Genomic DNA, 6,000 nt, shown 5'->3' on the forward strand with positions numbered 1-6,000 from the left:
AGGTCACTAAAAGGGGAGGGATGCGATAAGCTTGCGGTCAGGATGCGAAATTACATTTTGAAGGTACAGCTCACTTTAATGCAAGTCCTCCTACTGCACGCAAAGAAGCCTGAAGCACTCTCACATTTAGTAAGATTAATTATATTATTCCTAAAGTTTATTTATAGCTCTTTACTGGGTTGCATAAAAAATTTCAGGGGGAAATGTTAAAAGGCAGGTTTTCAACTATTTTCAATTTTATTCCAGATATTTGACTAGACAAGAGCACATGCCTCCTAAAAGAATAAGTTATTCTAAAGAAAACTATTCATATCAGATCTTTCCGGAAAAGGTGAACAACCCTGGTGAGGCAATCTCATTTCCAGAGGAGAATGGCTCAACAGGAAGCCAGCGTTCTGGTCTCTTAAGACAAAGCCAGCAATATTTGTAAACAGAAACCATGTATTCCCTTTCTATAGAGGGTGTGCCCCACTCTTCAAAACATATTCCCTGGTCATGTAAGGCCATGAATAAATCAGAGAAAGGCCTGAGCTGGAGAAGTAGTTCTTCATTTTTCAGTTCACAAGGGTTTTATATCCACAAAGAACATCCAAGAATAACATCCAGGAAAAAACAAACAGAAGCCAACTTTCAAAGGCTTCCACTGGTCAAAGATGCAATAATTTGAGCTTTCAGAAAGATAACTGCAATTAAATGGAAGCCATTAAAAATGCTTAAGTCCACAAGTTCACGTATGTATATAAACCTTTGGAGGATGAAAGAGAACCAACTTATTATTATGAAACCTGGTCAATAAAAAGAATCAAATATTTATCTTGTCTCTCTGTATGAACTATATCACTGGGTAACCAAAAAGTAAATAAGGGGCTGGGCACAGTGGCTCATGTTTGTAATCCCAGCACTTTTGGAAGTGGGCGGATCACTTGAGGTCAGGAATTCAAGACGAGCCTGGCCAACATGGCAAAATCCCATCTCTACTAAAAATACAAAAATTAGCTGGATGTAGTGGTGCACGCCTGTAATCTCAGCTACTTGGGAGGCTGAGGCATGAGAATCACTTGAACCCAGGAGGTGGAGGTTGCAGTGAGCTGGTATCACGCCACTGCACTCCAGCCTGGGAAACAGAATGAGACTCCATCACAAAAAATAATAAATAAATAAATAAATAAATAAATAAACAAGTAAATAAAATATAAAGTAGATAAAGGGAAGCAATTCTTTGCATCCCGAGTGATAAATGCAAAAAAAAGTCAACGTGGAATATCATCATCTTAGAAGCCCCAATAACTAAATGAATCTAAGCATTAATCATTGTTAATATTACAAAAAGACAAACAACACAAATGTTATCTGCTTCCTGATGCAAAAACACATCTATAATCTTGCCAAACGAATTGCACCTGAGTTTGATCAAACCTCAAATTCCAGCCACCACGCTGCAAGAAATACAGAGGAACACAATGAAATGTACCATAAGATTGCAATCAGCAAAATCTAGCCTATGAGAAACTCTACAAGTCAGAAGGCTGAGTTCATCCACAGACAAATAATAAGGAAAAAGAAAGGGATGGAGCAGGAATGTACAAATTAAAAGAATGGCATATTAACATTCATTAAATGAGCAGAACTAAGCTATAGTATCTAGGGATGCATAGCTGGGCAACTGATATAAAAGTCCAGGTAATGGTTACTTATGAAGTGAAGGGGGTTATGATGGAGATGGGTCACACAGAAGAGACTTCTAGAGAGGCTGGTGAAGTTCTCTTTCCTGGCCTGAATGGTAGTTACAAATGTGTTTGCCTTATGGTAATTCACTATGTTACATATTTGATTTGCAGTGGGGGTTATATCTGTGTTTTATTTTATAATGATGTAGTTTGATCTAAAAAGAGTAAAGAAAAATATCTCCATCAAACTCCTTGAAAACATGAAAAATCTGATCACTTTCAGAGGTATAACAGGTAAATAAGGCAATAATAATTCCTATTGAAGGAAAGTGAGCAAAAATATATTCAATAAATTGCTATGATCAATATTAGAAAAATGTTAGCTAGGAAGAAATAGAATTTGAGTATGAAAACATGAAAGGAAAGATGTTCATTAATCGTAGAACCCTGCGGCCTCTGATCTCCCTGTGATCCCTGGAGGTGTAGTTCATTTCCCCGTGTACAAAAGGGGATTGTGTCCAAGCCTAGAGTAAGCCCTATGTAAGAATCATGGCTTAGAGTACTAGAGTTTTGGAGCAAAACCAGCCTCTTCTGCTAATTTTCTCTCTCTGAGTAAGAGCTGCTGATTTTTCCCCTTGAAAGCATATTTTCAGGCTCTTGTGAAGACAGAACTCCTGCCCTAGGACACTAGATGACCATATGAGCTTTGCTGCCCACCATAAACTAACAGGTCATCATTTAATCCACCAAACCATAAAATCAGCTAAGTGAAGTCACACTCTGTCACCAAGTGGAAGTGGTATATAAGATGGGTCTGTAGCAAGTCCTATGGATACAAGTAAGCCATATGATTCGATGGCTCAGATTCCTATGGCCAGCTACTCCTGATACATTGCTGCCTCTCTCTCAATCCACACCTATGGCTTCAAAAGGAGTTCCCTGTAACCAGACGATGATAGGGGAAAAAAAGACTCGGACACGTTTTGCATATGATACTCCATTATACATCAGCAACAGCTAGAAGTAGGCCGTTATATATCCACTCAGGGGTGGCCCTGAAAAATAGTAGAGAGAGAAAATCCTCCCAGTTGGTAGAACTTCATAACACATCTGGGTATCTGTTTTGTCTAGACTGAAAGATGGCCAGAAGTACAAATCTACACTAACTCATACATAATGGATAATGATTTGGCCAGATGGTCATCGACTTGGAAAGAACAGAATTGAAAATTGCTAAAAAGGAGGACGGAGGAATAGGCAGATGGATGACCTCTTGGAAAAGGCAATGAGTGGGAAATATTTGTATCTCATGTGCATGCTCACAAAAGGACGTCCACTGCAGAGAAGGCTGTCGATAATCAGAGGGACAAGATAACATATTCTGAGGATGTCAGCCAGCCATTTCTTCCCAGCCACCCTAGTAACTTCTCCATAGATTTATCTTCTGAGTGGTCATGACAGTAATCAAAGAGTCTTACGTGTAGGCTCACCACAGTGAATCTGGCTAGCACCATTACTGTGTGTTCACCCTGCGAACAGCAGGGGCCAGCAATGAGTCCAGGTGGACTATTTAGCCGTGCTATGGTGGGTGAACTACACTGGATTCTTTCCATTATGAAGTGGGCAAAGATTTGTTCTCAGGGAAATCAACATTTCCTCTGGATATGGGTTTGCCTTTTGCAAGTACCACCAATTACATATTTAGAAAATGCCTTATTTACCATTGTGGTACCACTTATGACATCACTTCTTATTAAAGCGCTAATTTCACAACAAAAGAGTGCAGCAATTGACTTGCAGCCACAGAATTCTCTAGTCCTGCCATATACTCCATCATCCAGAAGCAGTTGACCTGGTAGAATGATGGAATCACCTACTGAAGACTCAATTGTCACTAACTGGGAGGTAACCTCTTGAAAGTTGATGGCACTATATCTTACAGGATGAAGTACATGCTTTGAATCAACAACCCTTAGAGAGTGGTATTCCTCCCGTATCTATAATACATGGGTTGGAGAATCAAAAATTAAAATGGGAGAGTCTATTCTAACTATTATGCCTAATACGCTAGTCACAAAAATGTTGCTACCTGTGCCTAAGATTTTGGGCTCTGCTCGTTTAAAGTTATTCATTTCCCAGAAAAGAAAAGCCAGCTGCAGAAACCAGAATGGTTCCACTGAACTAGAATTTGAGATTACCACTTGGTCATTCAGACTCCCTAAGCCATTGTACAAACAAAAATTGTTCTACTGTGCTAACTGGGGTCCCAATTACTAAGCTAAAATAAGATTGTTGCTGGATAATGGGGGCATTAAGAAAGATGTCTGTAATCCAGAGGATTCTATGTGGTGCCTTTTTACTTCCATGTCCAGTAGTAAAGTTAATAGAAGATTTCAATACACCAACAAAGGAGGGATGACTAAGGACACAGACTTTTCGGGAGTAAAGATTTGCATCAGCCCTTCAGAAAAAGAATCCTCACCAACCAAGGGGTTAAAGAGAAAAGCACATGGGAGTTGATAAGGAAAGAAAGAAGACATATAGATATATAAAAATGTAAATCCTACATCTTTCTTTCTTGCTTGCTCTCTCTCTCCTCCCTCTAAATACACATACACACACACACACACACACACACACACACACACACACAGAGCTTTGTGATCAGTTACAGAAGTGAGAACTATAGCAACTATGTATATTTTCTTCCTTGTACATATTTGTGTATAGAACTCACTTTCCCCTTTTTCCTTTCCCCAAGTGTGTCTGTTATACAAGGAGTGTGTCATATAAGTTAACTACAAACTAGGTGGTTAACTTTACAATTTAGTCTTGTAAGTTACATGATAAATGGGATTTTGATTAACCTGTAAGGGGAATTAACATCATCAACATATAAATGTAAATGCACCGACTAATGGCACTTCGTATCCCCCTTATCAGGGAACTAGTGAGCATGCCTTCATTTGTACAAAGGATAATTGCATCAACAGAAGCATTACAATGTTGCTGTTGCTGCTTTGTCAAGTTTACATATGGGTGGAGGGCTGTGTATAGATGAAAAGGAGACAAAGGGGTGGACTGTGCCTAACAGTGTATTGCCAACCCAAATTCGCATTCATCCTTATACCTTCCACTATACTGATGGGGAAAGAAAGTAGCACACCACATTTCTCAGACTAACTCACCAATTGGCTTCTTATTGGGCTTTGTCGTGGGAGCACTAGCAGAATATTGTAAGACCGGAAGAAGGGAGGAGTGTTTTTGTTTCTTTGGGCCTCTGGCAGTGCCTTCAATGGCAGTGGCAGTGATGACATCATGGTTGGCTAGTGTGGGCTTCTGGGCTGCTGCTCAGCATCTTTGGTTTAATAGCGTGGACCGTGAGACAACTGAAAGCAGGGACTGTCTTAAACTTATGTGTCCCTGACAGTGCTTGGCCTAGGGCTAACCTCACAGTAGGCACACTTATAAGTGTACAGTAGTGTTCATTGTATTCACATTGTTGTGTAATGAACCTCTAGAACTTCTTCATCTTGCAAATCTGAAAGTCTATACCCAATAAACAAGAACATTCCTTTTCCCCCTGCCCTTAGCCTTGGTAACCACCATCCTATTTTCTATTTCTATGAATTTCACTACTTTAGATAAGTACACACATGGTTTTTAAAATCTTACGTAAGTGTAGAATCTCTAAGAGTTGCAAACAATACTAGAAGTAACCTAGTGCAAGGTCTCACCCAGTGCATGGGCCCCACCTTTTTCATCTTAAATTCAGTAACGTACTTTTTGATCACCTGGTCTCTGCTGGAAGAATCTCAGTGACTGCTTCAAAAAGGTGAGCCATGCTATGGGGGGACTCTTCCTGTAATAACAAAGTTCTTCCTCATATTTACCCAAAATGGTGACCTTTTACCCATTGATAGTGGTCTATTTTCTAGAACAGAACACATTCCCTCCCTCTTCCAAAGTTTAAATGTTTTTATGTTATTTTAAAAATATATTTGTATCACACTTGCTTTAGCAGGCCATGAGACAATGATTCACATGAAGAAAATCAGAAAACACAAAGAATATCAACTTCTGTTGAGATCCAACACTCAGTAACAGTGCACTGTGTAGCCAGAGGTCTCCATAGTCCAGAGAAAGGCAACAGAATCCAGGAACTAATTAAAAGAGTGAATCAGCGTTTGTTCCTGAGGCCCTCTGCTTGACTAGGCTTTTAAAAATAAATATTCTTCCACATGTCCATGAGATTACTGACAGTTTCTCATTAGGTAACTACTTATCTCTTTAATGAACCAAAAGATTCTCTCCCAGGTAGTCACAATATTTA

At 39.4% G+C, this 6,000-nt stretch overlaps 1 protein-coding gene across 1 annotated transcript in view; it reads right to left on the minus strand.

The window, feature by feature from the left end:
* Positions 1-6,000, minus strand: part of NCALD (neurocalcin delta) — a 439,835-nt gene that overhangs the window by 337,094 nt on the left and 96,741 nt on the right. The gene's annotated exons all lie outside the window — the stretch shown is intronic.

This window comes from Mandrillus leucophaeus, unplaced genomic scaffold (genome assembly GCF_000951045.1).
Source record: "Mandrillus leucophaeus isolate KB7577 unplaced genomic scaffold, Mleu.le_1.0 Scaffold250, whole genome shotgun sequence".
Lineage (NCBI taxonomy): Eukaryota > Metazoa > Chordata > Mammalia > Primates > Cercopithecidae > Mandrillus > Mandrillus leucophaeus.